Here is a 25,810-nt window from a genome sequence, read left to right as displayed (position 1 = left end):
AGACGATTTGTAAAATGTACTATGATACAAAATATTCACCCACTAAAAATTTAAAACCCCTTAATTTTGCCAAAGGGCGAACATTCGCCCCTAAAATTTTCCATGGCTATGAGCTAATGATGGATAAAACTCCCACCTACAGGGTTCAGGTCGAAACGCAACCCCTAGACCAGAATGCAAGGATGCTGTGAACTGGATTTCAGGGGCGCAAACGAGGCCGAGGTGGAGGAGGACCTGGAAGAGGTCGCGGATAGTTGATATGTTACAATTGCAGAGGGTCAGGACATTATGCACGCAATTGTACAAACCCAACGCGTCCATCATGTCTATATTGTACCTTATTTGATCATGAGACAGAATATTGTCTGACACTGATAGCTAGGATACGTGACAAGGGACCACTACCACCTCCCCTGACTCAAAACCTATAGATGATGAGGTTTGAGCCACGCGAGGAAGATCCAAATGTGAATATTGTCCTCTGAAGTGGAATCACAACAGGAGATGATAAAGGCAAACAACCAGAAGAAACTACTTGGGTTGGTAAAGTTTCGATGAAAGAAGCAAAGTTTGATTTGGAGCATGCTTGAGAAACCTTTATGGAAGCTAAGAAGAGCTTCGCTGATGCCTCCACTTCAAGAAGAAAAGATAGACCGGAGCTGGAATTGGACCCATCTATGCTTATGACATTTCTGGAAACATGTATGAAACTACTACGCAATAGTAAGGTTGTGAAGGGATTGTAGGAACTCATTAATAGATGCACTAGGACCGTGCCAGGAGAACTGCACATAGTCCAAAAGATTGGAAAACATAAGACGAGAACAATAATAGAAATGAGGTTAACCACACAGATTGGAGAATATGAGATGGACCAAGTAATTTTTGATTTAGGATCGAACATGAACGTTCTACCAAAGCAGGCATGGGAGCACATGGAAAATCCTACACTGCAGTGGTCTCCTATTAAGCTGTGAATGGTGAACCAACAGAAGATAATACCCTTGGGGCAATTGCAGGGAATCATAGTGGATATTGAAGGAGTGAGTGCGCTAGCAGACTTTGAAGTGATAGAGATTGTTGATGACAACAATCCCTACCCCGCGCTCTTGGGAATTGATTGGGTCACTGACATGAACAAGGTAATTAATCTGAAGAAGCGTAAGATGATTTTTGAGAAGATCAAGTCTTTGCGCATAGTGATACCCTTGGACCCTACTGAAGTATCACGCTATACAGAGCTAGTACGCAACCATGAAATTGACGATGATTTGGACTGTATCTACAAAATAACCGCGTGAGAGAAAGACTGGGTAAATCCCACCGTGGATGAACGAATTTCATGGGAGCACGAAAGCTCCTGTACTTCGAATTCGGATGAGGAGATAGAGCAATGGCAGAACCGGTTACACGAGATAACCACGCTTAATTATAATATGATGACAAGGTCACTGCACTGTGTATCCATAGAAGTCAAATATCTGCCTACCTATGATGCACTAGGTGAGGTAGATGCCTTCTTAGATAGATTTGAAAGAGAAGTGCCAGAAAAACAACATTTCCAGGCCCTGAATTTTGTGTTATGCACTACGCCCGCAAGGTGGTGGGGTATGCACAAAGGAATCTTTGAAGACTGGTGCGCATGTAGAAGAATGATGCACACACGGTTTGGGAAGCCTAGAGTGTGATTGATAGAAATATACAATGGACGGGATGGCCCGCGCATGCATTTGTCTAGGTGGGTACAAGCATATGGAAAACAACCTGCGTGGATGCACATGAACTTCATGTTGGGATATACGGTCAATAAGCGTGTGTTGGGGGGGGGAATGTGCAAAAAAGCTCCTCAACCTGGAACGACAGAGTGTGCAAAGAACGATCACATAGAAGGTTATCCACACGGAAGCATTTAACAAAGTGTGTGAAGCACTAAACAAGGTATGTAGTGCATAGCGAAGTGATTGGGACCTGCGTGTACTAGAAGTCTTATGGGCTTATAGGACAATGTGTAAGAAACTGACGAAACAAACATCTTCTAGGCTGACCTATGGAGCGAACGCTATAATGTCGAGAGAGTTTATCATGCCTAGTCCATGCATAGCAGCGCCCACAGATATGATAGACTCAGGAGCCTTGGAAGGAGAGATCGCACAGTTGGAAGAGATCGAAGAAGAGCGCTTGGGACTTGATGAAGAGATCCAGCAGGGTAATCTTAGGCTTCAAGAACTCATGAATGAAAGAGTTCGGTTGAGGGAGAAAAGTGCCATGGCGGAAGAAGAAGTCAACAAGCTTGAGGACGAAATACAGAAGGACTTCCTTGATAAAAAGACTGCGGTGATAAAACAGGATGCGCACGATTACGTTGACGAACTTGGGGACTACTGCCAAGAATTGATCAATTTGATGCCTTGGATTGGACCGTATTTTACTAAGAAGCTCACAGATGGTGGCACGGTATAGGTAGTGAAGTTAAAAGGCGAATTTTCCCTAGGAAAAGTAAATGATGGTCGGTCGAAGTTGTATACATGTGGCTTGACCACCTGACTAGCTGTGGGAAGCATAGTCTTAGTGCTCCAAGCAGTTGAAAGGAAGCGCGGGACTATAAACTACTCTTCTAGGGAGATGCGCGATGATAGGACTGCGCACAGGAGTGAAGCGTCACAAGGTCCGCAACAATGCAAGAGTAGCTGCGATGCTGCGTGATTTGGATAGAAAGTGGCTGTTATAGTCACTATTCATGATGTGATGCTTGGTTTGAGACCAAATGGAGCGGGCGACAGACATTTAAGGCAGGCTTTATGGGCTAGATTTGGGAAAATCTACCGCCAAAGGAGCATTAATAGACTGGATTTGGGGGGAACGGTCGAATTCAAAAAGCACTATAAATTGTAAAGGGTTTCCCACCAAACAACACTTGTTCATTTGAGAATACAGCTATCGTGTGCCCAGAGATTTCTAAACCCAGACCTGTTTGACCTGTTGGAATTGAAGGCAATGTTAGAGCACCTATCTAAGCAGTTGAGATAATTTTGGAAAAGAAAGATGGCAACGTTGGAAGAAGCTAGGGATATTGGAGAAATGACCGCTGAAGAGGCCGTGCAGGTCATGACAGTAGGAGCTGCCCCTGGGAGCGTCGGGATAGTTGCAGAAATCCCTAAATAACTACGCACGCTGAGACACAAGAAAGATAAGCAGCCCATGGTTCTGGTGTGCATGTCCCCTAGAAACCCACTGCGAACTAAACTGATCATGGAAGAAAAGGGGAAGGTGGTTATGGAAACTGATGAGGAGGAGGAAGACCATGGGGAAATCCTGGTCGAAGAAGAGGAGGATGAAAAAATGGAGGAAGAAACTGAGAGCGTGGACCTTTTGACCAATTTGCCTACATATGTTCCTCCGCGGAAGGGGAAGGCAAGGGTGCCCAAGGACCTAGATGAGAGGAAGAGCTCTCTACAGACTCTACTGCTACCCAATGATATCGTCTTTGACCTTGGGAAGGGTGTTGGGGATAAAGTTTGAAGACTAGGATCTCGCAGACAGAAACACACTGCGGCGGGAGTCATAGAGTTGGAGCCGCACAAGTGGTTGCGCAGAGTAGAGAAAGCATGGATGTTAAACTTGCTCTGGGTGCCGCATTACCATCGTGCCCTAGTAACTATCTTCGTCATCAAGCAGCTGCTCTGCCTGGTGCATGATGGGTGCTTGTGGCTGGAGGAGCCCATCCCCATCACGGACCACCTGATTCATAGAATTACCTGACTTCCTTGCAAAGGGGAGGACCCAGCGGACATATCCGACGGTAAAAGTGATGACTTGGCCATCGCAGAGGCCATGAAAAAGAAATTCAAGCTAGAGAAGAAAAAGAGGGGATACACAACCTCTAGTATCAATAACATGGTGGCTAGAGTTGCAATGCAGATACTCACTGGAAAGGTGACGCGGAAGTGCCACGGAGATGAGGTGCCCGCATTGGTAGTTGTACTTGCCACGCAGTGCACAGAGGGGGTCCAGTTTAACTGGTCTGAGTACTTGTGTAGGGAGTTCCTAGAGAATCGTTGCGAGGCACAGGAATAAGGGAAGACCTTCCACTATGCATGGCTTTTGTTATCCATAATGTTGGTGGCTTGGGAATTGCCTGACGATAGCCAGTTCCCCACAATTACGTAGGATCTTACAGAGGTAGCGAAGTACGCTTCACTGTGGGCCACTAAAGATGCGCAGAGGATCCGAGACAATAAGATATTCTGGGTTTTCATGGAGATTAACATCAGAATGGCGATTAACCGCAAGATGCGGTTACTGCCCACTGTCTATAATAGTCTACAAAGCTTCGCAGAGTTCAAGGTGGACTTCCATCACATCTATATCAGGGCGTACAAGGACCCCGTGAAGAAGTGGAATAAGCTCCCGTACCTAGCCACGAACGATGTCATATTTGCCATGCTTAAGTCATGGCCGCTGAAGTGGCGCACTCCAGCCAGCTCCGTGTTGGAAATGGAGAAGTCTGTTGCACAAAGGAAGAAGGAGGAGGCAAAACTACAGATGGCGTAGTTGGAAAAGAAAAGGAGAAAAGAGGCAACAATAGCAAAGGTGCAGGAGGCACGGGACACTGCAAAGGTAGCAACAGAACAACATAAAGTAGATGTAGAATAGCAAAAGGCAACCGCAAAACAACACAAGGCAACAGAGAAGGAGTGTCAGGGCCAGAAGTCGCCTTCTCCAGAATAGGATATAGAGAGAGAGGAAGGTGGCGTAGACCCACAAACAACGTTTACATAGTTGAAGTGTCAGCGCCCGAGAGAGCAGGTGGGGCCGCAAAAGAAGTCAAAAGCCTCCAAGACTTCTTTCGACCCGATAACCCTCACTGAGGGGGATTTTGATGATATAGGTGAGACGGTGTGCGACGTCACTGTGGAGGCCCTCCAGTAGTTCACGGAGGAAAATCAATTGGTATTGGGGGCCCTTCGAGCTTAGATACAGGATCCACAGGTGTGCACTCCTCAGGTTGGTACGATGTCGACCAGCCTTACAGTAGGAATGACTGTGGCTGAGGAAATGTTGTGCGCCCGCATGACCAACACCATAGTGCTGCTAGAGGGGGCACTGATCACAAACAATGAGGTCGATAGGCCTATGGTCAGCATGCTGAAGGGAGTGGGGATCACCATGGTTGTGCTCCCTCGGGAGATGCTCTATGTTCTACAGGATAGAGTAACTGTAGAACTATGGGCAAGGGAGGACCACGCATTACAGGTGTTGAGCGAAAAATGAATCAACATGGAACAACTAAGCCTGCAGCATGACGAGGTCGTAACACGGAACAGGCAGATAGTTTATGTGCTTGAAGAAGCCTGCTAGATGGTCCCTGAGTTGGCCATCCCAGCAGAGGAACCAGTAGAGGTGCACATCTGGAGGTTGGCAGTAGGGGTGTGCGAAGCAAAGGAAGAGATGGATAAGGTTCAGCTGGAGCTGAACCTTCAGATGGCTGAGATGCATTTGAACAACCTTCAACTCCACCAGAGGTGAGGGAACAGCACGCAAGCGCCATCACAACAGCAACAAAGGAGATCAGCGGTGCAGTGGAAGACTGCACCAAACTTTTGGAAAAATCGTTCGAGGTGCTCACTACTCTAGAGGAGGACCTAAACATACAACACTTGGAAATAGAGGCACGTGAGCTGCAGCGAAAGTATGATGATATAAAAGGGACCGCACAGATAGTGGCCCTTACACAAAGGCTTACACGGATGCAACAGGAAAAAGCGCTTAAGGAGTAGGTAGACACGGTGCGACATAAAGAAGTGGTTTTGAAGGCGCGCATCCAACCATGGAACAATGAAGCCTTCGTCATTATATCCTCAATCGAAACCAAGCTTGTGTAGATGCAGGGACATGGGAGCAGATGTAGGGAAGAAGTTTAGGTACCGCGGTCTTTTAACAATGCATGCAGGAGGTCTAGTAGGCAGCCGCTCAGTGCACTATCGATCTTGCAACAGTCCGAGTAGAGTTGGGAGGTCTCCACGTGACGATCTCCGCACTGACAGAGTGACTCGAGGGTGAGTCACGATGTTTGTGTTGGGGGCTTGTTGGGTGTGGGATCCCCCAAGGCAAGTTTTGGGGCTTAAAGCCCAGATTTTAACCAAATCGGATGTAAATACTCTGCACTTTGTGGGTGCAGAGCACGAAGTTGTAAATGAGTCATAGGGTTGTCCCACCTCATTTTTGTAATGTAATGTCAGCGTTAGAGACATACCCATGGTTCGCGGACCATGGGATTGTATAAATAGAGCGAGGCTATAAGTTGTAGAGGGATAGGCAGAGGATGAAGAATTGAGTTTTATCTAAGGTAGAGTCAAGTCTTTGGGTCGTAGAATAGAGGGCTCTACAGCTGAGTGCGCAGAGGCCTATTAGTCTACAGCTGAGTGCATGGGGTGAGTCGAGTCTATAAACATCAGAGAAGTAATAAAAAGAAGTTTCTTATCATTTCCATGTATCTTTTTCCTGTTTTGGGCATTGAATGTATTGGGTATAAATTGCATTACTACTGTGTATATGTTGCACGAACATACATAATTGGGCAAATTAAGCAAATATAAGATAAAGTATCTATTTACTCAAAGATAATTAAATATTGTAAGAAGATAAATAAGATTTGTGGTGTAACTTAGGGAAATAGTGCAGATCGCTGCCCTAGCGGCGCGAAAGCACCTCAGTCCCTGGTTAGGGATGTGCAAAGGTGATTATAACAAGTCGTGAAGGTATCGCAGGTCAGGACAGTGCGTGAAGTGACCTGCGCGAAGCTAGTCACAATTGAACTAAATCGACCCCTTAGACATCTCAAGGGTGCGGAAACTTGGTTCCAGCATCCCCCCATACTGCTTCAGGTGAGACCTCATTCTGCGCTTCGCGGGCTATTGCTGAAAGGGCCAGTAGTGTCAGGATTTGTTTGGCTAATTAACTCCGAACCTGGGTCAAGCCCCAACAAGCCAACACATCAACACCATTAACTCCATTTATGTTTTCTTGTCCATGCAACTACACAACCTCTCTCTCAATATCTCTCTATCCTGTGTTGATCCATATATTTATTTTTCCATCCAACATTATTTACACTTCCTAAATCCACAAGATCTCTCATCAACATAACTCATGTCCATTTAGTGTGTATCATTCTCCTTTATCATAACTACCATAACCTTCAATTCCTCTTGCCAGCTACCTTCAACATGAACTCCCATGATGTCATGTCACTCATTTTAATTGCTTATACCATCATCACTAGAACGTAGCCTCCACTTTTCATCTGATACTTGTGGCCTCCATTGCCACAATCTTACTAGTGAGTCTTCGACCTTTCTTAACACTTTCACAACCATCCTAACATTTCTCTTATTGGCACACTCATGTGCCTTTCTCACACTCCAACACTTGCATATCGTGTGCTAGCTCTAATACTAGCTGTTATTAATTGAAAACATAATGGGAGAGAAATAAATAAGCACAACATAAACACATAACCATTAAGACATGGACACAATGTTTTTTCCTTGGAAACCCTTACAAGAAATCCAATTGAATGATCATTCATATCCCAAAGGAAAATTTACAATGGAAACATAATTACCGATCAAACGGGAACTATTATCTCAAAACGGGTACTCGAGCCCAAAAATCCCCAAAAAAACATGAAAAAACACCTTGAAATCGAAAAGTGTTGATGTCAGAATAAAGTTTTTCTTTTTCAGAGTAAATTTTCAATATTTTTTAAAAATAATAGTAAAAAATAATAAAAGCCATTTTGTTTGGTGCAAAAAGCACCTTGAAATCGAAAAGTGTTGATGCCGAAATAATGTTGTTGTTGTTATTGTTGTTGTTGTTGTTGTTTTTTTTTTTTTTTTTTTTTTTTTAGGGTACATTTTTAACACTTTTTAGTAATGATGTTAAAAACAAAATATGAAAAACTTTAAATTTCCAATGATTTTCAAGCATGACATTAACGATAAAATATCACGTATTTGAAAACCCTTAAAATTCCAACAATTTTTAAGCATGACATTAAATTTAAAATATCACTTCTTTGAAAACCCTTAAAATTCCAACAATTTTCAAGCATGGTGCTAAGAAAAAATATTTATAATTGTTTTCAGCCATAACATTAAAGATAAAATATCATGACTTAGAAAAACATTAAAATCTTGACAATTTTTCAACCATGGAATTAAAACCAAAGATTATGACTACAAAACAATCTTAAATTTTCAAAATATTTCAAACATGACATTATGGAAAAATTTTATGACTAAAAAAACTTAAAAAATGAACACCTGAATGAAAGAGTTATTATACCAAGAGTAATTTTTTTAAAATGCTAAGTGTACAACAATTTGTAGCCCAAGACAACTTGATACATTGGAAAAAAAAACCACTATCGAATTGACATGCAGTGTAGGTGAGATCAACCAATTGTAATGAAAACTTAAAGACCAACCATGAAATTAATACATTGTGGGGTAGACTCTATTCATTATAACGAAAAATTAAAAATCAACTATCAAATTGCACATGATGGGATCGGGTTGCTAGACAAGCATCGACACGGACAGGGAGGGGAGGGAGCTGAGGGAGGGAGGGGAGGGGGGCTGAGGGGGCAGGGGTGCGGGGGGATGGAGTGGGGGGTGCATGGGGGAGGGAGGTGGGGTGGGGAGGGAGGGGTGTGGGGTTGGGGGAATGGGAGAGGGAGAGGGGAGGGCCAAGGGTAGGGTGCGGAGGGGGGTGAGGGAGGGAGGGAGGCGAAAGGAGCAAGGTGAGGGGGTCAGGGGGGAGAGTGGGGTCAGGGGAGGCGGGATGGTGTGCTGGGGAGGGGAGAGGAGGACAAAGCGGGGTAGGCTTGATGTTTTTTTTTTATATCATTTTTATTAATTTTTTTTTTAATTCACTTTTATTTTTATTTATTTTTATGTTTTTTTTTTTCTATTTTTTTAATTTATTTATCTTTAATTTTAATTAAAGGTTAATTCATTTTTATTTTATTTTCTTTTAATTTGTTTTGAATTTTTTTTAATATGTTTTGATTTTTTTTTTATTTTTTATTTTTTAATTTTTATATATTTTTTAATTGTTTATAATTTATAATTAATAATTTTTTAATGTTTTTTTTTTTTAGATTTTAGATTTTGTTATATATATAATTTTATTTTATGTTATTTCTTTATTTTTATAATTTTAATTTTCAAAAATAATTCTTAAATTTTTATTTTATTTTTTTATTTTTTATGTTTTATTTTTTATTTAAATTATTTAATTAATTTTTAAACTATTTTTTTATTTTGATTTTGATTTTCTTAATTTATTTATTTTTTAAATTTTTTTTTTGAGGTTTTTAATTTATATTTGTTTTTTAACTTAATTTTTTTTTTTTTTTTGTGGTTCAATTTGTTTTTCTTTAAATTATATATTTTTCTTGAAAAAAAATCAATTTTTTATTTTGTTTATTTATATTTTGTTTTTTCGTTAATTTTTTATTCAATTTTTTTATTTCTACAAGTTAATTTTGGTTTGTTTTTACATTTTTATAGGTTATATATATATATATAGTATTTGATTTTTTTTGTCATGTTTTTTTATTTTTATTTTTATGAATCAACAACATTTAAAAAAAAATTATCCACACTTAATTCATTAGAAATTTTAAAGTGTAAAAACTAAGCCCTTTAAACAAAAAGGGTTGATTTTCATCAGCACATTTCAAAATCAAGATGAAAATCACTAACACAAAAAAAAAATGTTCACACTCGATACATAAAAGAATCTAAAGTGTGAAAAATAAGCCCTCTAAAAAAATGTGTTGATGTTGCATCAACACTTTTCAAAATCAGCATGAAAAACACTAACATCGAAAAAAAATGTTCATACTTGATACATAAGAAAGTTTAAAGTGCCAAAAATATGCTAAAAAAAGTGTATTCTAGTAATTAAGGTATACTATCACATAACATATTTTATAATTTAGATAGTAGGGACTGGTTTGACAACTGAGTTATGATAGGTTTTACCACCTACACAAAAATCATCGCCACTTTTCAAAATTGGGTCATATTTTGCTACCTAAAAAAAACGGGTACCAGTTCATTTTCTCGTTTAATCGATAACTATGTTTAGAGTCTTTATGCTTTTAACAAGGCCACATTAAAAGACATGGAACCTGAAAATTACCAATAATAAATTAACTCTTACCAAGTAAGGTTTACCCAAACAATCGTAATAACTTTCCCACATAATTATGTTCCTCCAAATGATGAATACAAATTATCCCTGGTGCAAATGCCATAAACAATTTATACACATGGCTAATTTATACATATGGGCATAGATGAAATTAAAATACACGAAGGGGATACAATGCATAGTTCTTCCAAATTATATGTAATATTAGTAAACTTGCTCCTAGTAAGTTGTACACTTTTATTAAAACTTTATATATTTTTGTTTCTTTTTAATCTTACTTTAACACTTTAGGAGCTAAATTTCACTTTGGATCCAAGAAAAGTATGGTAATAAAGTTCAATAAGCATGTTATAGACATTGAAACAACCTTATTTAGTAGAAAAATGACATTATGAAAGACTATCCCATGAATATAATAAATGATGAAAATATACACACTTTCATAATTAATGATTAATTATAAATGGAGCTTCTTAGTATGTAACTAACTCACACCTAGTGAAACATGTATCGCTAGTTATATCTAAATCTGAGCTTAATGTCCAATCTTGTATGTTGTGTTCACCACGCTAAAATTTGAACTATTTTGAAGATGTTTAATAAAATTCAAGGAATTACACAGGGTTATGGTAAGAGTCACCCAATAAGAAGCATTGATAAAACCAAATTTGTTAAATTTTGAGATGAAATAGAGAAAATTGGGGTTACATGTAAGCATGGAGAACCATAACATCATAAAATCCATGAGTGCAATGGTCTAAACTACAATCAATGAGATGGATAAACATTAGAAAATATCATTACTTGATGGAATTTTAAATGTTTAAAAATTATGTTAGGGTTATCCTTTTAGGTTACTCCAAAAGGGTTCACACCAATCTTAAGGGTGCTCCATGTGATGCGATATACATCATGTGATGCCTAACCTTGAATATATATTATTGGGAACACAAATTATTATATTTTACTTATGTGTTGCTATACCTTGAATTGATTATTATGTTGTTCACTTCCTTAGGAGGTTGGTATCCTATGTGGTATGGTGACATTGCTCATGAATTGCACATGGAGGGCTTGGTTGCTTTCCAAGGATGGGAACTTATTTAGAGGAAATGTTTTTTGGAATTTTGGAATATTATGTTGAGACCTGAGTAGAATGGGATCAATTTGTTTCTTGCATGGATACTTGTGCTTGACTTGGGGACACTTGGGTTGAGGAGCATTCATGGCGTTTGGTGGAACTAAACATTCACATGGCTTGCGAGGTAGAATTAGAGAATTGGATGAATTTGGAGGTAAGCATTGAACTTTATTCTATGAAGCATTCACCTTACGACTCTTTCTTGATGGATGCTCTTATGTTGGATCTTGACACATGTTTCCTTAGAGTTGGAGTTCTTCACATATGGACTTAACTAATGATTAGTTATGATGCTTGATATAGTTATTTATGGACCTCATCCACTTTACTATTATTGGCCTCCCTCATCTATTCTATATCAAGGGATGATAGAGTATTTAGTTTAATTCATTCATTCACATCCTTATTATATTAAAGATTTGAGAGTTCATTATGTCATTTGTATCTTGAAGAAATCGTATTCAGTATTTTTACTTGTCTTTGTGAAATGGAAAAATATGTTAGGGTTTGTGTCCTTGTGTGAAAAGGGCATAGAATTTGTGGAAAAAAACCATATAGGATATTTGGAGTTCTTTTCTTAGAGATATTTCATGAAGAAATTTTAGTGAAATAACAAGGTTTTTCTTCTTGGTTTTGATGTTGGCTTGTCATTGAACCTTTGGTGTGGCTACATAACTTGGTGGGATGCCTTGCTAGGCATTTGTATTTTTTGTGAGAGTTTGCTATTGATGATGGGAATCCTTACTAAGGCTGGGAGAGAATTGGAAAGTCCTAGCTTGTGATAAGGTTGAAGCAATCTCTTGTACCAAATTGGAATAAATTGTTGGCATGTGCTTGTAACTTCATTCTTTCATGTGTACTTGCATATTTTATTTTCAACTTATAATCTCATGGTGAAATAGTAGCTTCTAAGGTTGTTTGATATGAAAAATTATCATGAACAACTAGTTGGTTTTATTGAGTGATTTGACAAACATATGGAATATAAGTGGGAACATATATGGTTGTAATAAATATATTATAATGAAGTGATTTCAATATTTCTTATATGTTGGGATTTACACCCTAACGGATGGAAACATATTTCCTTAGAGTACAATTGTTTGATATTTATTTTCTTTGGTTTCCTTATGTATCTGGTAAAATATAAGTGAGATATATATTGGTATAATTTTTATTTCAAAGTCATCCTTGATATTTAAATTTAATGGGAATTAGATATAGGGAAGCTTAATGTTATGATAATATTTAAGTATTTGCATTGATCAATTATTCTTGAAGTTTCCCCATGGTATTGGAGCTGAATTGGCTAAGATCACTCCCTTGGTAAAGAGGGAGTTGAGTATTTTAGTTTTGTTTTACTTGGGAGAAGTGCTTGACCTATTATAGGTTGTTGGGTGTCAAATCCTTGTGTGATTTGGAATAAGCACTTAAATACTAGAATGCTATTCTACTTAATTTTTTTGTTGATTTTGGCTTGACGTTGATTCATATCTGTAGACATGTCTACTCTCAATCTTAGAGAGCGTGAAAATTTGGAAGGTGCTTCCAATTATACACCTTGAAGTGTAGGTTACCAATGTTATTAGAAGATGCTAAGAATTAGGAACATATTTAGAATGAGTCCACTGCGCCTATCAGTCAAAAAATATTGGATAATACTAATAATAAGGATTCCAACAAAAAGAGAATCATTCTTGATTTAGTGAGGGATCATATAATCACTAACCTTGAAAAGGAGAATATTAACAAAGATATGTATAAATGTTTCTTTGAATTATAAAAAAGTGTGAGCGTCTCTAGGAAGATGATCTTGATAAACAATCTTTGGATAATTTGTATAAGTGACATAGATATAATGGTTAGCTACCAAACCAAGATCATAGAGATTAGAGGTTAATTGGTTGAATAGGGATGAAAGCAGAGGATGAGGATGGGGCCCATTGTCTTGAATGGGTTTGTTTCATCTTGGAAACCTTTTATCTAAGGTGTTTGTGCTTATGATGATTTATCTACTTTTGAGAAACTTTAGGAGGACTTTGTGCAAGAAGAGATCATGTTAGAATTTTGTTTTGTGAAAAAAATAGATATAGAAGGATTATCCCTCATACAAAATATGGGGAAAGGAAAAAAATAAAGAGTATAATAAGGGTATGAAGGAATAATAAAGCTAAGGTAAGAATGCTTTGAGTAATTTGAAAATTGTTTAGTATCACTAGAGTACACATTGTGCTAGCTAGTGTTTAGAGAGGAAGAAAGTAAATGCCACAAAACAAAAATAGGTTATAAGTAGTGTAGGGACCATAGAAGGGGTGTATGGGATAGAATTATAGATTTATACCATTACTCCATGGTCTCTTGTTTATCTTTCAAAATTGTGTTGAATGTTCGATGGTGCTTGGACAGTGGGACATCCAATTATATGAATTATGGTAGGAAACTCTTCAATGGAATTTAGGAGCAAGAAGAAAAATGAGTGTGGATTTGGGAGATTATGTTACTTATCCATGAAAGGATTGGGCTCCATTTTCTTTTGGATACCATCAAGTGTTGTTCTTGAATATAATGATATATTATTAATTCTTAGTTTGAAGAAAAAGCTTCTTTAAATTTTGTAAGGTAATTTTTCAATGTAGAGTTGCATTTGAAGGACAATAATGCAATATTAATGATTGTAGTCTAGCAAGTTCAAGCACTTGGGATAGATTTGTTCAAGGTGGTGGCCTTTACATGTATATTTTTTTATATTATCACACTTATCCATTCCATTAAGAAGTAGGGTGAACTTTATAGCTCTAAGAAGGCCTATGAAAGAAGGAGTGGTAGGATTCCATGGTTAAGGAATTAAACTCCATCCTATAAAATGTTTGTTAGATTGTAGCAAGCCATGTGAGAAAACCAATTATTCATTCTAGGTGTCTATAAAAGATCAAAAAAGTGGATAATGGGAGTATTCAAAAGTACAAGTCAATGCTTGTTGTAGGAGGTTTATGTTATGAAACCAACTCAAAAAAAGATAGAAAAGATAGATCAACGCCTTAGAATTCAGCCTCTTCGAGGGGGAAACCTCCTTTACATTACACAAATGAATGATTCCTTGATGATTCAAATGAAAAAACCTCCTTTCTATATATAGGAGTCTAAGGAGTCACAATATAACCCAGCCGACCTAACAATAATAATATAAAGCCACAAAAATAACAATAGAGGGATTCTATCGGGCACAGTAATAACAATATGGGGGCAATAGGGGAACAAAAATATTAATAAGGGATACAACTACAATAGTAATGGGGTAATCACTAGTATTATAGGGACCTAACATGCCCCTCTCCAAAAAATTGTTGTCCTCAATGCTTGAGTAGTTTTGGATGCTTATGTATAAAATTCTCATCCTCCCATGTGGAATCTTCAGCCGATAAGTTCTTCCACTTGATGAGATACTCTGAAATTGATCGATTTCATAGTTGTCAAGTTCTTGTTTCTGTGATTGCTTCTGGTTCCAATATAATTTTTCCTTCCTCGTCAAGTTCTGGCAATATTGTTTGAACTGAGAGCTTGTCGCCTATAACCTTCTTTAAACATGAAACATGGAAAACTGGGTGCACTCGAGAAGCTGTAGGAAGCTCCAATTTGTATGCCATCGTACCAATCTTTGGCAACACCTTGTACGGACCATAATACTTTGGTGATAATTTATTGTCCTTCTTAGCTTGCTTGAGGGTCATTTGTTTATATGCTTGTAGCTGTAGGAATACCCAATCACCTACATCAAAACTTCTTTCACTGCGATGTTGATCTGCTTGTTGTTTCATTCTATTCTGTGCCAACACAAGGTTATCCTTTAAGAGTTGGAGGACTTGTTGTTGATGCTCGATGTGATTTTCCATTTCTTCAACCTTATAATTTTCTCTTAAATATGATGTGATGGATGGTGGTTGATATCCATAAAGTGCCATAAATGGGGTCATTTTTGTTGTTGTATGGAAGGAAGTATTATACCACCATTCAGCCAGAGGCAACCATTTGACCCATTGTGCCTATTTATCAGGTACAAAGCAACGAAGATATCCTTCCAAACATTTGTTTACTATCTCAATTTGCCCATCAGATTGAGGATGATAAGATAAGCTATGAGTTAACTGAGTACCGAGACAAGAAAATAATTCTATCCAAAAATTTCCAGTGAAAATGGGATCTCTGTCACTTACAATAATCTTTGGGTTTCCGTGTAGCTTTTGAATTGTTTCCATAAATGCAGTAGAAACTGTACTGGCTTTAAATGGATGTGATAATGCACAAAAGTGTGCATACTTGGTAAGTCTATCAACTACCACCATGATGACACTCTTTCCCTCAGAGTTGGGTAAACCTGTGATAAAATCCATTGAAACCTTCTCCCAACGTTGGCTTGGAATGGATAAAGGTTGTAATAGACCCAGGGTCTTAATTGTTTCAAATTTATTTTGTTGGAAAACCAAACATTCCGCCACAAACTTTTGAATATTTGATTTAAGGCCATCTCAAAAAAATTCCTTCTTAACCCTGTGGTAAGTCTTTAAAAATCCTGAGTGCCCTCCTAAGGGAGAAGTGTGCAATTCCATAAGAATATTTTGTTTGAGTTGGGAATTCTTACAGAGGTATAAGCCATCTTTGTACCATAGCGAATCATTTTGCCAGCTAAATGTATCATATGTACTGGAATCTTGTTGTAAGTCCGGTGTAGCTAAGACTGGTGCTTGGCACATTGCCTCTTTAAGATGTTCGAAGGCCTTTGTTGCTTCTGAAGTCCATGAAAATGCATATTTCTTCAATAATGTTGTTAGAGGTGCTACTATTCTCCCATAATTCTTAACAAACTTGCAATAATACCCTGTCAACCCGAGAAATCCTCGCAGATGCTTTATGGATGTGGGGATTTTCCATTCCTTAATGGCTTTAATTTTGCTAGGGTCTACCTTAACTCCTTCATGAGATACAATATGACCCAGATATTCCACCTCTTGTACTCCAAAGAAACATTTGGATCTTTTTGCATATAATTGTTTCTCCTCCAATAGTTGTAGTACCCTGTCAACATGTTCAACATGATCCTTCCACAACTTGCTGTAGATTAGTATATCATCAAAAAATACTAACACAAACTTTCTAAGGAAGGGTTTGAAAATGGAATTCATCAAACCTTGAAATGTAGAAGGTGCATTGGTAAGGCCAAAAGGCATGACCAAAAATTCATAATGACCCTCATGAGTTCTGAATGCAGTTTTCGGAATGTCTTCAGTCTTCATTCTGATTTTATGATATCCTGAATGAAGATCCAACTTGGTGAAGTAAATTGATCCATGCAATTCATCCAGTAATTCATCAATGACAGGAATGGGAAAGTTATATTTAATAGTGAGCTTGTTGAGCTCCCTATAATCTGGACACATGCGCAATGATCCATCCTTCTTGTGCACCAATACTACTGGAGCAGAGAAAGAACTTTGACTAGGTTGAATTATACCAGCCTCTAGCATTTCTGCAACCATACGTTCAATTTCACTCTTTTGGGCATATGGATATCTGTACGGCCTGATGTTTGGAGGAACACTTCCTGGAATCAGATGAATAGCATGATCATGATCACGAATAGGTGGGAGACCTTTTGGAGTCTCAAATACCTTGGAATGATTGTCCAAGACTTTTTGGAGATCTAGAGAAATAGATGATTTCGATGTGGAAACATCTAGCGAACATAATTGTGCAATTACACCTCTTTGTTCCTTTTTTAGAAGCTTTGTCATACCACTAGAGCTGATTATCTTTCTCGGTTTCCCTGCAATACCCCTTAATTCAACTTCCTGTCCTTCTGCATAAAATTTCATGAAAATTTCTTGAAAATTAAAAGCTATTGTACCCAAGGATAGTAGCCATTGGACTCCTAGTACAACATCATCACCTCCCATTGGAATGGAGAGCATTGGGCTAGTCAATACATATTCTCCCATGGATAGCTTGATATTATGGAACTTTCCAGAGCAATTTATTGTTCCTCCATTTGCAACCATCACTTGACACTCTGGTGCTGGATATAGGAAGCAATTCAATTCTTTTTCTACCTTACAATGAATAAAATCGTGGGTACTTCCTGAATCAATCAACACTATTGCCTTTTTCTTCTTGATTTGTCCTTCTATCTTGATGGTTTGAGGAGTGGTAATTCCAGCCAATGCATTACAAGATATGGTCAGATTCATTTCTTCTTTATCTAGACTTTGTTCCTGGAGTATATCCTCTTCTTTTGACCTTTCTTGCAACTTTTCTTCTTCCTCTTCACAATCTATGTAGAATAATTTCTTCTCAGCACACTTATGACCTTTAGTGTATTCGCTATCACAACTGTAACAAAGCCCTTTTGCTCTTTTTTCTTCCAATTGTTGTGGTGTCAACCTTATAGGTTGTGGAAGACTAGGGGCAACAACACTTCCATCTTTATAGTTGTGAGTGGTATGCTTCCTGGTTGCCATAATTTTGCTTTCCATTTTTCTTGCTAACCTGAATGCCTTCTCTAATGAATCAGGTTCCTAAAGGCGAGCATCATGTTGGATATTATCCTTTAAAGTCCCTATGAACACATCAATCCTATGCTCCTCTGGAATATTTTTTACCCTTATGTTCAATTTTTGGAACTCCTCAATGTGCTCCATTATTGAACCCTTTTGTTTGAGACTTATCAATTGGCTAAAAAAAGTGTTGCTTTTTGTATCCTCATAATGTGCTGTCAATTCTTCTGTAAAAATTGCCCAAGTGATAATTTGTTTACAAGAGCAAAGCCATTGATACCATACAAACTGATTTGGTTCCAAATATAAAGTTGCAATACGTACCTTTTGTGTGTTTTACACATTATTGAGATCGAAAAATTGCTCCATCTGTAATATCCATGTCGCGGGATCCTTGCCATCAAACTTCCTCATATCGATTTTTGGAATATGGTGGGTCTTCGATCCAACATTAGAGTCTATGAAATCATGATTAACATTTATTTTGTTCGCATCATGAGTTTCCTTTACTACCCTTTCACCATTAGTAAGTATTTCTTGTAGAAAATTTGTCAAATCTGCCTTCAAATCTATCTTCAAATCGTCAATCTTAGCTTCCACGCCCTTTATCTTAGATTCCATGCCATTTATCTTAGCTTCTGTTAGCTTTTGTGAGAGTGAAATTTGTTGCACTTGGTCTTGTAATTTTGATATATCATGTAGCATTTCTTCCTCTTCTTCATGAGTCATGCTAGAGCTTTCAGGTTGCTTACTAGGTGTTTGCATTTTCTTTCCTCGGGGCATTAGTTACAGATATTCATGCTCTACTGTGCCCTTTGAATTCCTTCAAAATAATTTTTCAAACCAAGCTTAAGAAAAAATTTTAAAAAATCTACACACCTTTTTTCACTTTGTAGGAGCTCGATATTGCCTCTGATGTATCTCTGTAATTTCAGATCATCCAATTTTTAAAATGCAACTTGCAGTAGCCCTATATGTCCTCTTTCCAATGCCACCAGTCTGATCCCAATTGGATTCTCCAAAGAAGAGTTATGCCAAATCTCCCACAGTGACCTGATTATAGACTAGTTCAGTAGAGCGAACTTGTACAACGTGCCACGTGTCCCTATTTCGACCTTTGGCTCTAAAAAATATATAAAAGAAACTGCAGCCCGTCCTCTTTCTGCTCCTTCTTACGAATTTTCAATCTGATGCCCAGAGAGAAAGTTATGACAATTTTCCCTAGGTCACCTGTTTGGAATGTAATTCAGGAGTCTTCAAAAACGCCAAATTCCTCAGATCATATCTCCGAAAATATAGCACAAACAGCTCTGAAATTTGGACCCGACCTTCAGTGCGATCTTGTCTCAAATGGGTTTTTTTTTTAGCTTCTAAAACCTCGCAGAAAAAAATTTATAGCGACAATGCCACGATGACCTATTTGGAGCAACGAAACCCTAGAATCCAAAGCTCTGATACCAAATGTCATGAAACCAGCTCACAAAAAGATAGAAAAGATAGATCAACGCCTTAGAATTCAGCCTCTTCGAGGGGGAAACCTCCTTTGCATTACACAAATGAATGATTCCTTGATGATTCAAATGACAAAACCTCCTTTTTATATATAGGAGTCTAAGGAGTCACAATATAACCCAGCTGACCTAACAATAATAATATAAAGCCACAAAAATAACAATAGAGGGATTCTATGGGGCACAGTAATAACAATATGGGGGCAATGGGGGCACAACAATATTAATAAGGGATACAACTACAATAGTAATGGGGTAATCACTAGTATTATAGGGACCTAACAGTTTCTCACAAAAACAGGGAGTTGATCATGATGATACATTTTCCCAAATTCCAGGTTTATTTCTATCCATACCATTCTTGCATCAATAATATGTTTTGGATGGAACTTATATGATATAGATTTAAATAAAACCTTCTTTAATGGTGTGATAGAATAAGTGTACATAAATTAGCCTCAGTTCTTTGAGGTGGATGGGCATGATAATCATGTTTATAGGCTGAAGAAATCCATTTATGGGTTGAATTAGGCACCAAAAACTTGGTACTATAGGATTGCCAAGCTCTTAGAAAACTTCAACTTTATCATGACAAGTGTTGATCCAAATATTTATTACTTGTATGATAAATTTGATTTGGTAGTCTTGTTTCAATAAGTAGATGACTTCATCATTCCAAGTAATGGGAGAAGTTCATTATGCGGTGCAAACAAAAATTGGCATGCGATTTTGATATGAATGATATTAGTCTAATTCATTATTTTTTATGGTTGGAGGTTTGATAGGGTGTAGGAGATGTCCTACTTGGTAAAGGGAAGTACACCTTGGACTTCTTGGATAAAATTCAAACACATGATTTCAAATCCTTGGCTACACCCATGATGAAAAATTTGAAGCTTACTTGCGATGTAGATACTGATTTTTTTGACCCTAATTTGTACATGTAGTTGGTTTTATCATTGATGTATCTTGTAAATATTAAATTGGATATTTCATGTGTTGTGAATTCCTTGAGTCAATTTATTTTTTTCTCTAGATTTGACTCATTGGCCAACTATAAAACACGTGCTTGTTAACCACAGTTTTAGTTAATGAATATAAGCTGACAAAATGTTTCCAAGCCCCCCCTTTAATTCAAAACGTTTTTGTGAAAATGCAACATCCCTTGTTGTGTTGTTTACTCAAGTTCACGATTTGATTATTGTAGCTTAAGTCTGTAGCTAGCTTGATGTCATCTTGGAGTTTTTGAAGTAGATTTAACACTAGTAGAAAATGAGAAATTAGTGACTAAGTGACAAAAAATGTTAGTCACTGCAACTTTTCAATGTACAATACTACGAAAAATGAGCAATCTTAAGTGAGCCAACTAAAAATGACTAACATAAATAACTAATTTAGTCCCAAGTTAATATATTTGACTAGCTAATAAGTAATGCAACTAAAAAAGACTAACCTGAATGACTAATTAAGTCTAGGAAAAAAAATATGACTACTTAACAAGTACTACAATAATACATAACAAGTACTACATCACACACACCCCTATTATGCTTATGATGAGGATGTAGCTTGGGCTTGGTCAAAGGACCTTCTTGAACATTGAACATGAGTTTTTTATTTATCAATACCTTTAACATGACAACACATCAACTTGAACCAATGTTCCTCCTTAAAAGGGGAAGCCCATCCAAGGTTTAAAAGGGTACACCAATTTAAAGTTTAGTATGCCACCCCTCAATTGAAAACCAAGACTTGCTTCTTCTAATCACACACAACACACACCTATACTATGCCTATGATGAGGCTGTAACTTGGGCTTGGGCTTGGTCAAAGGATCTTCCCCAACTTTGAACATGAGTTTTTTTATTTGTTAATACCTTTAACATGATGACGCATCCACTTGAACCAACACAAACCCATCCAAGGTTTAGTATCTCTACCAACCAATGAGGGACTAAGAGCCACCTCTTTCAATTAAACAACACATCCTTCCTACCAAACTTATAATGAAACTACAACTCTAACCTAGTTAAAGAAAACATCCCCAAATTCAAATATAAATATTTTATTTATAAATACTTTTAATGAAATAATGCATCCACTCGAGGCATCACTTCACTTTAATATTTAGTTTTATATGTGACCTTTGGCATCGAATCCTTCATTTATTAAAGGATAAAGCATGCCAAGGGTGCAAGAAACTATTAAAAAATTGAAATGTATGTCACAAGATCCAATCACACAGTAAAAATGAGCGGAAAGAAGATTATGGAGAAGGCTACCAAGATGTTCAATTGGGAGGGTTTGTCGAAGCTCCTCATTTCAGACAACGCACACAAGGATTTCTTCAACCTTCGACGATCTTATGAAGAGGTTAAGAAAACTCTCGATACCAAGTTCAACCAGGTAATTGCCTCGCCTGATATCTTCTCCCACATATCATTTAATTTATTTACCCATTTTGCTACATTTTCTTGAATTTTGGATTGTTTATGGTTGTTGATCATGATTAGGTCATAATCATTGTTAAAATTCTCTTTTCATCGAAGGGGGGAATGCCTGAATTAAATCCTAGGGTTTAGATAGATGTTAGTGCAAGGGTTTTATTTTATCCTTTTGAATTTGACATTTTCATGAAACAATCGTTAATTATTGTGAAGAACATTTTATTTATTCATGATATTGTTGCAGTGGGCTAAATACGAGTTCGCTAATAAGGTTTTAAGTGTTGACCTGAAGCAACTTGTTGTGTCACATTCAATAAGTGCATAAGTATTTGTCACCCAAACCAATTGATTGGTTTGAAGTACATGTGTGGGTACACAAGTTCCTAGGGTGCCCTATTTCTCATATTATGGTAGACTTTGAATTCCTTTCAAATTTTCTCTGGGTTGACCAGAAGCTTCTGATTGTTTTACATTGAATGAATAAGTGAAAAAAAATTACCTCTCAAACTGTTTGGTTCATCGGCCCTTGAAGTACATATGTGATATGAAAATGTTCCTAGCATGCCTTGTTTCTCAGATTATGTTAGCCCTTTGATCTATTCATCAATCTCTAGATCAATAGGAGACCAACATAATTAACAACTATGGAACCTTTCTACTAATACGAGGTTTGTAATAGCATGAAAACTGAGCTAATAAACATGCTTAATATGATGCTCTAATGAATCTATAAGTGCATATAACCTCCCAAAATCCAAACAACAAACAATACTATGAAGATTCCTAGAAACAAGGTGCAACGATCTGTATATATGCCTAGATATTCAAATATACTATGGCAGAACAACAAGGAAATGAAAATAAAACATTAATAGTAATATCATCTGTGCATAAAATTTTATGTAGGAACAAAAGAAAAATAATTATGATCAATTCATTAAGAGTGACAATACAAAGTGGGTTTATAGATTTATGGTCCTTGAAACTTGATTAGAGAAAAATATTCACATGCTCCATTTGGGTCTGCGTCCTCTATGACTGCAACCTCTTCTTTTCCATTCTTATTCTCTTTTAGTGGAATAAAAGAACAAAACCCTAAACTAAACTAATCAAGAATGAAAACTTCCATTATGTTTCCTTCGAAACTCTTTCTGATGACTTGATTTTCCAACATAGCTTCAATACCCATGTGGCAACAATGCCAACATAGCAATATTGATGTATTTTTAACTCATGTCAGTAATGACCATGCATTCCTATGACTTATTTTGTAAGTGTTCCATTTTTCCAATCTTCTTTTGCAACGATGTTTGTGGTTCAAGGCCTGTGCTTTGTCCAATTTTTTATTTTTATTTTTATGTGTATAGAAAATGGATTTTATTTGATTACATGCAATATTATCTACATATGTTTTTAGGTTGTTAATACTATGAAGGCATTTGGGTGGTTGCAACTAGCTTTTGGTGATCTCCTTATATTATGATGCCTTTGTCTTGTTCTCATTAGGTACCTATTCTGATGTTTTCTATCCACTATTCTAAGAATGTAATTGTTCAAGTTTTCCCTTATTCTAGGAATTTTGATTTCAAATCTCACTTATTTTCTAGCTTGTGTAATATTTATATGTGGTTGGTGTGAATCTCCCAAGCCACAATGAGAAGATGGGTGTCTAATAAGCATGGAGTTACATTTGGCCCCAATATTTGTCATCTCTAAATCAAAATCAATGTAATTATTGGTTTAATTTAAGGTTTTGGAGTCTTCATCTAGCTTGTTAGGTAACTATTAGTAATATTTGGATTTTCCAACTGGTGAGCTCCAGTATTGTAGCAATAATGCTACAACTCCTCGGGCTTCCTGTCTCTTAATTTTATCAACCCGGTAGTTCGTACAAACTTGGAAGCGGCGGTGCTGTATGCACAAGTACTAGCTATTGTCGCAGTTGTCACTTGGTCAGCTGGCAAAAGTCCGCTAGGGCTCAAGCCAACTTCTATAGGCTCTCAGAAGAAGCTTGCTAATTGATGGACGAAAGCTATTCTCAAAGGAAAGCTACTCTACTTGACAAAATGAACTGAAAGCAAATCAACGCATGTAAACCTAGGAAACCCTAATTTAACTAGTCTAACCTCTAAAATGCAAAGAATCTGAATGAAACTTCTACCAATGCTGCCATTACCTCTAACAAGTGAAAATGCAATGATCTAAGCTACTTGCATCATAAAAGACATGTTTTTGTAATTTTTCTTTATGTGGATGGAATGATTGTGATTTGGTGCTAACTAGGGTTTGGTTGTGCAGATGGGATAGAGAAGGAAGGAAAGCGTGGGAAAGGTTGGGGAGGCTAGGAGAGGTCCCTAGGGATCCTTAGCATCCATCCACAGAGGTTCCTCACGTTCAGAAGCTCAGCAACCGAGTGAGTGGCCTCCTACAGTATGTCTGCAGGGGATCCTACAGGATACTCTGGTTTCTACAGGATGTCTACAAACTGCTACAGAATGACCTACCATGGGTGTTTGGAGTGATGGAGGAGTGATGGAATGGTAGGGGGAGATGTGTAAGGTAGGAATAAGGCTGGTGATGGCTTCAAAAGTGGAGGAATAGGATGGGGAGTGAATGTAGGGAGTGGGTTGGAAGATAGAGGGCTAGGTCAACCAAAGGGCTAAAGAATGAAGTACGTGAGGAGTGGAAGGCTTTGGGAGCTAACAGAGCGGAGCAGAGGTCAGAGATGCAGTTGCATGCGTGATCAAGGTGAAGGACGAAGTAATGGAACGAGAGATAGCAGTGTAAATGAAACAAATGCTTATGAATGTCACCAAACCGAAAATGCATTAACCTAGACTACCTGTACTTTGAATTAAATGAACAACAATCCAAAAATGCGAAGAAGAAGATGCATGAAGCAGTAATGAAGGTGTGTGGTGCAGGTGTGAATCATGTGGAAGCATCTAACATAACCGTGACTGTGTTTGCAGCAACCATGAAGTAAAGAAATGCGTATTTTTGGTGGTTAGTTATGGACTGCACCCCAATCCCAAATGAGATGGCAGTGAGCCTTAACAACCGTTTTCCTTGGAGCTCCTGTGTGTTATCAACCTGCTAATCTAACTGATGCAACTAAAACATTTCAACCATAAGCTAAACTCACTCAAATTCATAAAGCTAACTCAGCAAACCTGTAATTTCAAATTGCATGGTAAAATAATGAACTAAAGTGCTGAAACAAAAAGGAAATTAACATTACAAAACAGAGGAGGTCTATTGCTCTCTTAAAAACTCAGAATTGGATCAAAAGCTGCCTGTCTTTATTGAATAATCATGAATCTAATGACATGCCAAAACTGGCTTACAAGGAGCAAAAACCGAGCTACAACATGACTACCCAAATTGACTAACTAGCTATCCCCAAATTGACTAACTAGCTACACAAAATGACTACCCACTAGCTAACCAAAATGAGGCCCCAAGCCTTCTTATTTATACAATTTGAGGACCCAACAGTCCTCCTAAAATTTAGGGACTTGGCTGCCCAAGACTTGGAGTTAACAGCAGTCCAACTTGACTTGCTTGGCTGCCCTTGAGCTGATTGATTCGGTGGCCCTTGAACTCCGAACTGATGGTGGAGAATTCGAGGTAAGGGCCCATAAATGAGGGGGACACCTTCCTACAAATCCTCTATCTTGTTCTCCCACGAATTTGGTTGCCAAGTGCTCATTAAGACCTTCAAATTTGTCTCCAAGTTGACCAACAAGGCTACACAAAGCACCCATTAGACTTGTTGGCATAATGACTAACCAAATTCACTCTATTAACATAAAAATAATCAAAAACATGCAATAAACAAATGAGAATGGTGGATTAAGCCAAATTAGGAGGTTGAATGAGCCCAAATAATTGTACATTTTTGGGGCTCATCACCAACCTACTTGATTGGTGTGTATATGT

The sequence above is a fragment of the Pinus tabuliformis genome, chromosome 1_1 (genome assembly GCF_031772625.1).
Source record: "Pinus tabuliformis cultivar Carrire ecotype Pingquan chromosome 1_1, CPIR1, whole genome shotgun sequence".
NCBI lineage: Eukaryota > Viridiplantae > Streptophyta > Pinopsida > Pinales > Pinaceae > Pinus > Pinus tabuliformis.
The sequence above is the reverse complement of the archived record's forward strand: the minus strand, read 5'-3'. Positions refer to the sequence as shown.